Genomic DNA, 11810 nt, shown 5'->3' with positions numbered 1-11810 from the left:
AATACAATGCCTTGAAACCTATTGTCTGTTAACACGCGCGCACACACACACGCACACGCGCGCGCGCACACGCACACACAGTCATGTTTGCATTCCTATATTTGCGGGAACTTCTCCTTGACTCTCACTATATTTTTATTTACTATTTCTAACTCCAATCAGACAAAACTCCACACAGGGTGAAAGTCGACAACAAACTAAATATTTTGGCACTTTCCATTTTTTAAGGCATATTTAGTTCTTAAAAAGGTGTTTTACAAAGTGGGTTACTATCTTTGTGGGAACATTTTCTCAAATTTTGTCCGTACATTGATAGTAAATACCAACGCCCCCCCCCCCCCCCCCCCCACCGCCCCACCGCCCCACCGCCCACACACACACACACACACACACACACACACACACACACACACACACACACGCACTCTAAAGGCAAAATGATTAGCCTAGCAATATCATTATACATCAGTAGCAGTCAGGATAGTTTGCAGTGCCAATACACTAAATGCATTACTGGCAGAAAACAAAACTTGTTGTACAGCACACCTCTCTTTGCCGCTTTAGAGAGATTTTGTTGTCGGATCACTTTAATAATTGAATATCCTGTGTTCATTTCGGGAGTGCAATTAATAAAAATGTTAACTAACAGCATCACACCCCTCTGCTATTCTTAGCATTTATTTATTTTACGCAATAAAGAGTTATTGAGTTTATGCGATTTCGTTCGCCTAGACCAGGAAAGCTCTATAAGACACAACGCGTCTCCACTTTTAGAAACCATTTAAAATCAGCTCATTAGGTGGGATTGTCTATTTTTATATTTAATAATAATAACTATATTGATTTATTGTGTGTATAAATGTTTGATCAATAGTATTTGTTTTTTAAATATACAATGTCACACATTTTAGGCTATAATCATGTAGCAGGTAAATTAAAAAATAAACACACACACACATAGATAGATAGATAGATAGATAGATATTTTTTATTTTTTAATATCCTTTATTTCAATCAATCAGAAACATATTAACATTACAAAACAAATAGCACAAATATCCATACAAACCTTCCATTACAACAATTACAAGCACATTTTTAAATTATCATCTTCCACCAAACACACCACCTCCCCAATTGCCCAAATTGCCTGAAACTTTTCTAGCTGGTGCACCAATTTATAAAAAGTAAAATCAACTTTAATTCTTGAGATTACCAACACTTTAAAAATAGGTATTACCGCATCAGTTAAAACTCCATTCATTTTATTCTTCCTACTTTTCAAAATTGCCATTTTTGCCTGACCCAGTAGAAAATTTGCCAATTGACAAAGATTTTTATTTCCTTTAGCATTCTTCACCCCAAAAATAAAAGTAGTTTGAGTAAAACTCAGACCCAATTCACTAAACAAATCATTCAATAACTCAAACAAAGGCTTTAACCGACCACAAAATAAATAACAATGAAAAACTGTTTCCCTTATTGAGCAGAACTGACATGTATCTCCTCTCCCCGGCTGAATGATGGAGAGAAATGAGTTGGTGGCCACAATGGTATGCAATATTCTCCACTGTAGATCCCCCACTCTCTTAGGAACTGGTGATCTATAGAGATTCCTCCATGCAGGGGTGATGGAGTCCTCTACCTGTAGCCTCTCTCGCCAATGTGTATCAGGCAAGTTCTTTAAATTTTGAAAATGCAACACTTTCACACACATCCGATACATTTCTTTTTTTTGTATCCCCCCGAACTGAACCTTATATCCTTCTGCAAACTTTAGGATCTGCCCCGGGGTATCAGTGCTCTGCCCTACTGCAGGTTCAACTTGCAGGTCCAACTCTGGCGGTTCTGTCTCCAGCTGGCTTTTTCCTAAGAACAACTGACTCATCTGTTTTAACATGTCTGCAGGCAAAACCGCTTTCAACTGCACTAAAAACCCCTCCATCACACGCACTGATCTCACACCCAGCTCACTTGCTAGCAATTCTGCAGTTTTCCAGGCTCGGTTATCAAGATTAATTAAATCACCGACCTTCACTACTCCTCTGGAAATTAAAAGTAAAACAAAACTCTTTGATTCTAAAAGATTGCATTTTAATGCTGAATTATAAATTAGAGGCTCTTCAAGCAACCAATACATCCCTACAGACTTCAAATCTCTGTTAATTCTAAAAACCTTCCAAGCATTCAGCATCCCCCTATAAAAAACAGGCAAGACCGAGAGATTTAACTTTCCACCATCTAATAAGAACAGATGCCTATCAAAATTCAACCTCCCTACTAAACGAAGAAAAGCAAAAGCCACTGTTCTCCAGGGTAGTGATTCTTGGCAGTACAGCAGCCTCTGAAGCGACTGGAGTCTAAAAGCTGTTATTCTGCTTTTTATATCCATCAATCCCTGTCCTCCTTCTTCTACAGGCAAGTATAGCACCCCCTGCTTTATCCAATGCAGCCCATCCCAAAAAAAACTCAGCAATACTCTCTGAATTTCCAACAGCAGAGAAGGAGGGGGATCCCCACACATTAATCTATGCCACAACATTGATGTGACCAGGTTATTAATAATTAAAACTCTTCCTCTATATGAAAGCTTAATTAGAAGCCACCGCCATTTATCCAATCGACCTTTCACCTGATCCAGTATTCCTTCCCAATTCTCTTTAGCCAGTCCCTGCTCTCCCAAGTGAACTCCCAAATATCTGAAAACCTCCCTGTTCCACTTAAGCCCTGATGGTAAATCCGGTGGTCTGCTGCCCTCCCACTCTCCCATTAAAAAGGCATTACTCTTGTCCCAATTTACCCGAGCTGAGGACACTCTTTCAAATACCCTCAAGCTCTCCTCTATTATCTGAATGTCTCTCTTATTTGTTACTAAAATAGCAAGATCATCAGCGTAAGCCACCACCTTAACAGGCTCCATTGTCACAGTAGGGATAGACAACCCAATCAATATCTTTCTCAATTTTACCATCAGGGGTTCAAATGACAGAGAATATAACATTCCCGATAAAGAACAACCCTGGCGAATTCCCCTTTGAACTTTAAAAGGAGCACATAATATACCATTTATTTTAAGTACACTAAAAATGCTACTATAGAGCAACTTAATTTTTCCCAAAAAATTGGGACCAAAGCCAAATGACCTAATAACATCAAAAAGATACCGGTGGTCTACCCGGTCAAAAGCCTTCTCTTGATCCAGAGAGAGCAATCCAGCTTTAAAACCAAAGAGCTTGGAGGCAACTATTAAATCCCGCACCAAAAATATATTATCAAATATTGTTCGGCCTGGTACGCAGTATGTTTGGTCTGAATGCACAATAGTGCTCATTACTCCGCTTAGTCTGTTTGCCAATGCCTTCGACAAGATTTTATAGTCAGTGCAAAGAATACTTACGGGCCTCCAGTTCTTAATAAAACACAAGTCCCCTTTCTTAGGCAGCAGAGTCAGTACTGCGCGCCGGCAGCTCAGTGGCAGTTCATTTTCCACAATGCATTCCTCCATCACTTCCAAAAGGTCACCTCCCAACTCAGACCAGAAAGTTTTATAAAACTCAACAGGTATTCCATCAATTCCGGGTGTTTTACCCGTGTTGAGCCCTTCCAGAGCTTTAGAAAGTTCCTGCAACGTCAGTGCACTCTCCAGCTTCTCCTTCTCGCCTTCTGGAACCTGCGTTAGCCCCTGGAGGAACTGCTTGGCTCCCTCAGATCCATCCACAGCCTCTGCCGTGTACAGTTGTGAAAAGAAACCCACAGTGTGTTCCCTGATAGCCTCAGGCTCACACAACAACTGACCATTCACTGTTCTAAGACAGTGTATTGCTTTACTCTGAACCACTTTCTTTTCCAATGCAAAAAAGTATTGAGTTGGAGCATCCATCTGGGAAAGCTTTAAAAACCTTGAACGTACCAATGCTCCCTGTACCTGTGAGTCCAACAACTCAGCCAAACTCCTCTTTTTGAGCTTCAGATCTGCATAGAGCCTGTCACTGTATGTGGTCTCCAGTGCATTATGGAGTTCAGTAATCTCCTCCTCCAGCTCTCTCATCACCTCACTAGTGCTCTTTGTAGCATTCATAGTGTACTGCTGACAAAACAGTCGGGTCTGAATTTTACTCACATCCCACCATTGCCTTATTGATAAAAATGCCTTTTTCTGCCTCCTCCACCGTTCCCAAAAGAATTTGAAACATTTTAAAAAATGACTGTCTTTTAAAAGTTTAGTATTAAAATGCCAATAAGACGAATAAACACGTGCAATAGGGATAATCATATTCAAACTGACCAAACTATGATCAGATAGACCTGTGGGGTGAATAGTACATTTAGAATAACAATTTAATTGATGCTTAAAAACATAAAACGTATCTAATCGAGCTAAACATATATTCCCATCATTCCCCTTAGCCCAGGTATACTGCTTCACATCAGGATTCATTACTCTCCACACATCCTCCATATCCTGCGCTGCTAAAACAGTGACCAGCTCCTTAACTGACCTGGGATGAGGCTCTGGACCATTTCTGTCTAGCTTGTCGTCAACTGTGCAGTTAAAATCACCAGCTAATAAAACCACTTCTTCAGTCTGACTCTGGGCAATAACTCCATTGAGAGTCTGAAAAAACAGCACCCTCTCTCTCCCATCATTTGGTGCATAAATATTAACAAATACTAACTTCTTACCTTCTACCGAAACCTGCACTTTTAACAAGCGTCCTTTAATGATCTCACTTACATTGATAGAGTCATACTTAAACCCCTTCGCAAATAATATGGCAACTCCAGCACTAAAATTCGTTCCATGACTAAAAATAACCTCCCCTTCCCAATCCTGAATCCACTCAGATTTATTATTATCATCTGTATGGGTCTCCTGGAGCATGGCAACGTTAACTCTCTTTTGGGTTAAATATTCAAACAGAGCTGCTCTCTTTGCACAATCTCTACCCCCATTAACATTTAAAGTTCCTATATTAAGAGTATGCATTATAGAATTTAAAGGAAAAATACACACACTAATAAAAATGTAGACATGAAAAAGAAAAAATGCTTGTGTAGACTTATCCATTATGACTTTTTTAGAGAGGCACGAACTTTACTTATTATATTTTTTAACTGATCTCTTTCCCTTTGCTCCATTCCCAATACAGCTGCATTACGTCTAATTTGTTGTGCCGAATTTAAAAACAATTTTAAATCAGGGAAGTGATCAATAACTTCAATCCCTCTTTTCCCTTTAATAGCACTTAAAAATGCCCGTATGCTTTCAGCACTATACCCCCCTCTCGCTTGCTGACTAGCCGAGAGATCAGAGCTAACCGATGAGTCAGTATCACTACCCCCGTCCTCACTAAAATCGCCACCACTGCCTGTTGCGCAATGCATTTGAGCGCAATCCACTCTCTCAGATAACTCACTCACTAATCCATCAGCCTGGTCGACTCCATCCTCAGAAACAAGGCTGCGTTTTGCTACAAAACTATGCCTAATTTTAGCCTTTCTTTTCCCTTTGGGGAGTTTAAACTCACCCACTTCCCTCTCCTTCTCTAACACTAAAACTATACCTTTATTCTGTGCAAAGCTTTCCTCAATCTGTTCTCTCCCCTCACCACCCTGTCCGTCAACTACCACCCCCACCACAGGTGTTTTAGACGATTCCTGCAACTCACTTTCCCCATCTACCATACCAGACTCAACCACACCCGGGTTGACTTTTTCAGTCTCTCTCTCCGTTCTAGTACTCTCCGCAGTGCTGCGATCCGAAGGTCCCTCAGCCTGGCTCCCCAGCTCAGCTACGCTCTCTCTCACCTCAGTGACTTCTTCCCCCTCACTTTCAGTTTCTCCTTCAGTCCTCTTACAGTTCTTTGCAATATGCCCTTTACGGCCACATTTAAAACATTTCATTGTATCAGAAGAAGCAAACACTACATAATCGCTACCCTCCACCCGAAACCTAAAAGCTACATTCAGCTCTCCAGTCGGGTCATTCAGCAGCATATATACCTGTCTCCTGAAAGAAACTACATGCTTTAACTCAGGGGCCTTACAACCCAGAGGAATCATTGTAACGCCTGACATTAATTGACCATGACGACTTAGCTCTCTCACTACAAGTTCATTTTTCAGAAAAGGCGGAATATTGGAAATTGTTATTTTCCTAGCGGGAGCCGCAAGAGGCAGAACAGACACTAACACTCCGTCAATAACCAGCCCTTGCTGAACCATTTCGGAAACTATTAATTCATTGCTCAAAAATACAACTACAACCTTATTCATCCGTGACGCCGACTTGATATTCTCACACCCAATTACTTTTCCAAGTTCTACCACACATTTCTCAACCGGGACAGACACATCCACTACAATTTTTATGCCATTTCTCCGTGTCATATGTTCAAAATTGGGAACTGATCCCCTCGGGATTCCCCCGACTTTGGCCATCACGGCCGATAAGACCCAACTATTTTCCCTTCTTTTATTTTTTAAACCTATAACATAAAAAAAGGATGAAAAGTGAAAAAAGAAATGAACAAAAACAACGGGGAAAAAAACCCCTCACTCACTCTGAGCTCCACACGCTGCAAGCACTCCCAACAGACACCTCGACAAACAGACAGCACGAATAGATAGATAGATAGATAGATAGATAGATAGATAGATAGATAGATAGATAGATAGATAGATAGATACTTTACTTTTTCAAAATACCTTTATTAACTACTCACAAATCTTTAACATTACAAAGAAACACATAAAAACAAATACATTAATACATAGTCAAATATTTACATTTTTTTTTTTTTTTTTTTTTTTTATTATTATTTTTTTTTTTTTTAATTAAATAAATAACCAACAACAGCAATTTACAAATAAATAATTAAATTCCCACCATCTGTCTCACAAAGTGCACCAGCAATACACCAATTCGATGAAAACATTTCCAAATCATTCACCATACTGTAATATTTAAAATCCAGTTTAATCCTACTGATAACCAGCATTCTAAAAACAGTAACTGCATTGATTTCACCAACACCAGCAATATGAGCTTTTCTAGTTTTTAAAATAGAGAGCTTGGCTTGTCCTAGCAGGAAATTTGCTAGCTGACACACATATTTTTCCTTTTTTGTGTAAGCTACACCAAAGATAAAAACACACTCAGAAAAATCCAAGCCTAGGTCAATAAACAGGCGCCTTATGAGAACAAACAAAGGGGCTAAACGGTTACAGAAAACAAAACCATGAAAAACAGTCTCTCTTTCTATACAAAAGGGACATTTATCTGTTATTCCTGGGTCTATGATGCACAGGTAAGCATTGACAGCGATGATGGTGTGCAGGAGTCGCCACTGCAAGTCCCCTGATCTCTTGGGTAGAGGAGGTTTATACAGGCTCCTCCAGGCCGGTCTGGCCTGCTCTCCCACCTCCAACCGCTCCCTCCAATGTGTGTCTGGAAGTTCTTGTAACTGTCTTTCATGACACAATTTAACACACAATTCATATAATTTTTTGCCTTCTGTATTTGCCAGGGGGAGATCTGTCAACTTTTCCATTTTTAGCAGGCGACCTTCATCTTCCCCACTCAAGGGGGCCAATGGGGAAATCAATAAGGAGGGGAACGGGGTCTCAAGTAAGGCCTGGTTCTTTGCTGAGAACCCATTTTTCAAAATGTCATCCTGCTCTCTAGACAGGGCTGCTTGAATCTGACAAAGTAACCTGCCACCTACTCTCGTAGAATGTAAACCCAGAGCTAAGGACAACTGTTGTGGACTTTTCCATTTTGCCCTATTCACATCCACAACGTGTCGAAGCTTTATAACCCCAGCTTTCATCATTGATTTTGTAAACGACTGAGACTCTGTTAATTTTATTCTAAATCCAGGATTAAAAATGACAGGTTCCTCAAGCAGCCAATAGAAGTCAAGAGTTCCCTCACCTCTTTTAACCCTCAGACTCTGCCATGCCCTAAGCAAACTCTGGTAAAACGGTGGCAGATTGGGCGAGTTGAACAGGGCACTATCTAGGAGGAAAAGCTGTTTGTCCAGACCCAGCCCTCCAGCTTGATGCAGTAAAAACTGAGCTACATCAGTCCAGGGAAGTTTCTCGCTGCTATACAGCAGTTTTTTAACTGTTTGCAGCCTGAAAGCTTTGAGTCTACTAGACAAGTCCATCAAACCTTGCCCTCCTTCTTCCAGCGGCAAAAACAACACACACTGCCTCAACCAATGTAACCCGTCCCAGAAGAAACTTAAAAACTCTCTCTGAATTTCTTTTAAAAGATCTTTCGGAGGTTCCATACATATAAGCCTATGCCAGAGCATAGAAGCAGCTAAATTATTTATAATTAAGACCCTTCCCCGGTAAGAGATCTTTTGCAAAATCCAACGCCATTTCTGCAGGCGCCCTTTTACTTTCTCCAAACACCCCTCCCAGTTCTTCCTGACTGCCCTCTCATTCCCTAAGTATACTCCCAAATACTTTATCTCCTCTTGACTCCACCGCAAGCCACCTGGCAGAACTGGGATCCCACATCCCTTCCAATCCCCTATTAACAACCCTTCACTTTTTTGCCAGTTTATTTTGGCTGAAGAAATTGCTTCAAAACATTTCTGACTTTCATACAATTTGTCAACATCTGCTTGACTCTGAATAAAAACAGAAACATCATCTGCATAAGCGGAGACCTTAATTGGTTGAGCTAGGCTACCTGGGATAGTGAGTCCTGTTAAAACCTGTCTAAGTCTATTGATAAGCGGCTCAATAGAAAGAGAATACAACATTCCTGAGAGAGGACAACCTTGTCTTATACCCCGGCGGACTGGGAAAGGTGCACTCAGCTCCCCATTGATCTTCAGCAAACTAAAAATGTCACAGTATAGGGACTGTATTTGAGATATAAATCTCGGGCCAAATCCGAAGGCTTCAAATACCTTCCATAAATAACTGTGGTCGACTCTGTCAAAGGCTTTTTCTTGATCAAGAGAGATAAGCCCAGCAGGGAAACTAAAGAGCTTAGAGGCAGCCAATATGTCTCGAATTAAAAAAATGTTGTCAAAGATGCATCGGTTGGGCACACAGTAGGTTTGGTCAGGGTGTATAACAAGACCCAAAACAGTGCTTAGTCTTCTGGCCAGGGCTTTGGACATTATTTTGTAATCTGTGCATAACAAGGACACAGGTCTCCAGTTCTTTATATTACACAAATCCCCTTTCTTGGGTAATAGTGTTATCACTGCCCTCCTGCAGCTCATAGGCAGCACTCCTTTCTCCATGCATTCATTTAGAACTGCGTACAGGTCATCCTTCAATAATGTCCAAAAAGCTTTAAAAAATTCAACAGGCAGCCCATCCATTCCTGGAGTTTTTCCCCCTTTTAGCCCCTGGAGGGCATCAGAGAGCTCTTGCAACGTTAGGGGAAACTCAAGTGCTTTCTTTTCCTCTTCAGCGAGCCTTGGCAGAGCCTCCAGGAACCGCTGTGTCGCTTCAGCCTGTTCCCCAACCTCCATTGTGAACAGTTCCGAATAGAAATTCACAGCGTGTCGCCGAATCTCCCCAGGCTCCCTCAGCTCTTCCCCTGTCGAAGTTTTTAAACAGTGAATGACTTTCCGCTCTGCTCTCTTTTTTTCCAATCCAAAAAAAAACTGTGTGGGTGCATCGATCTCAGCTATATGCTGCATTCGGGACCTCACCAGCGCCCCCTGCATCTTGACATTCAGCAGTTCAGCCATCTGCTGTTTTTTGTTCTTGAGGTCTTGAATCGACCTACTACTGGGATTGGACTGTAGAGCTCCCTGAAGCTCTAACATATCCCTCTCCAGCTCTTCCAGAGCCGCAGTCATCCTCCTTGTGACATTAATAGTGTACTGCTGAGAGAACAATCTGATCTGCACCTTCCCCACATCCCACCACTCAGCCAGGGAAGTAAAAGCAGTCTTCTGCTCTCTCCACCTTTCCCATAGAAAACTCATACATTCTTTAAAATGGGTATCTTTTAAAAGCTGAGTGTTAAAATGCCAGTAAGACTTTCCTGGCTTTTGCAAGGGAACCATTACACTTAAAGTTAAAAGAGAATGATCGGATAACCCAGTTGGAGAAATAAAACACTTGGTGACCAGATTAAAATGCTGTTTAAAAATATAAAAGCGATCCAACCTGGCCAAGGAAACATTATTATTGCAGTATTTGACCCATGTATACTGTCTCATTGAATTGTTAAATTGTTTCCACACATCAGTCAAGTCATGCTTTTTTAAAATCAAATTAAGTTCTGAAGCTGACTGAAGGTGTGGCTCAGGATGATTACGGTCCTCCATGTGGTTAACTGTGCAATTAAAATCACCAGCTAAAACAACCCTATCTCTGCCACTGCAGCCATTTAAAACTTGATCTAACGTCTTAAAAAACCGGACCCGCTCTCGTCCATCATTCGGGGCATATATGTTTATAAAAACAAACATGTTTTCCCCTATCTTTAAGTCAACTTTTAACAATCTCCCTTTCACCACTTCAGTAACAACAGGGGGAGACTGAATAAAACCTTTTGAAAACAGCACGGCCACCCCAGCGCTTACATTGGAGCCGTGACTAAGAAACACGTCCCCCTTCCAGTCACCAACCCAGTCGACTTGGTTATTAAAATCAGTGTGTGTTTCTTGTAAAAAAACAACATTACATTTTTTCTGATCAAGGTATTCAAATAAAGCAGCTCTCTTCAGCTCATCTCTGCACCCATTAATATTTAAAGACCCAATTGTGAACGAATTCATTTTAATGTGAAAAGGAAGGAAGGAAACTGGAAAAAGAAGAACCAGACACACTGACAAGAAGGTAAAGAAAATCCAATCCATTTAATCACTAGGTTTTTTTTTTTAACTGTTTACTGACTCTAGCGATCAGGTTTTTCAAACGCCAACGCTCTTGCTCAGTGAGGTCGGAGCCTGACGCTTTCTGTGAGGTAAAACGTGCCGCTAATAAAAACAAAGAGATATTTGGGAAATGGTCTTCAATATTAATCCCTCTTCTACCCTTCGTGATTTCCAAGAAATCTTTTATGTTACTGACACTGTAGCCAGTTCCAGAGAGAGCCGAGTCTGATGTTTGGGAACAGTCAGTCAAAACTGCCTCCTCTTCACTGTCTATCTCTGAGCTCTCTTCGGGAGTTTTGCTGGCAACTCTAACACTCCACGGCACTGTTGTTTTACTCTTCCCAGGCGCCGCTTCACTTTCCTCAATAACATTAGCTCTTTTCTTTACAGTTTCATCATCTTCCCGTTTCCTCTGTCTTTTCTTTTTCGGAGTTTTGAACTTAAACTTTTCCCCTACCGTTTCTACATCCATTTTTTCTAAAACTGAATTTATTTTACTTTCATCACCTGCTGTTGGATTTAACTCTACAGCCTCAACCACACTCTCTGTTTGTTTGACCTCTACAGATTTAACAATACTCTCAGTTTGTTTGAGCTCTACACACTCAGACGTATTCTGTATCATTTTACTGCAACCTGCTTCCACAGCGCTGTCTACATCAAGAGCTGACTGTTTTTCAGCGCTAGTTGTTGCCGTCTCTCTGCTCTGTTTTCCAGTCACTGCCAGCTCTCCTACATTCACCTCAGTACTAGCTTCTTGTTCCAGTCTCTCATCCCCCTGAGTTTCTGTCTGTCGGCTACTTTCGTTACCTGCATCTGCAGAATTATTAGAGCCGTTCCCAATTTCTTTCCCCTCCTCTCTCCTCTCTGTTTCTTTATGCTCACTCTTTTTCCCCTTGTCCTGTTCCGCCGTGCTAGCCTCATTTTCGGGACAGTTTTTAACAA

Source organism: Acipenser ruthenus, chromosome 3, assembly GCF_902713425.1.
Source record: "Acipenser ruthenus chromosome 3, fAciRut3.2 maternal haplotype, whole genome shotgun sequence".
Taxonomy (NCBI): Eukaryota; Metazoa; Chordata; class Actinopteri; order Acipenseriformes; family Acipenseridae; genus Acipenser; species Acipenser ruthenus.
This window is presented reverse-complemented; position numbering follows the sequence as displayed.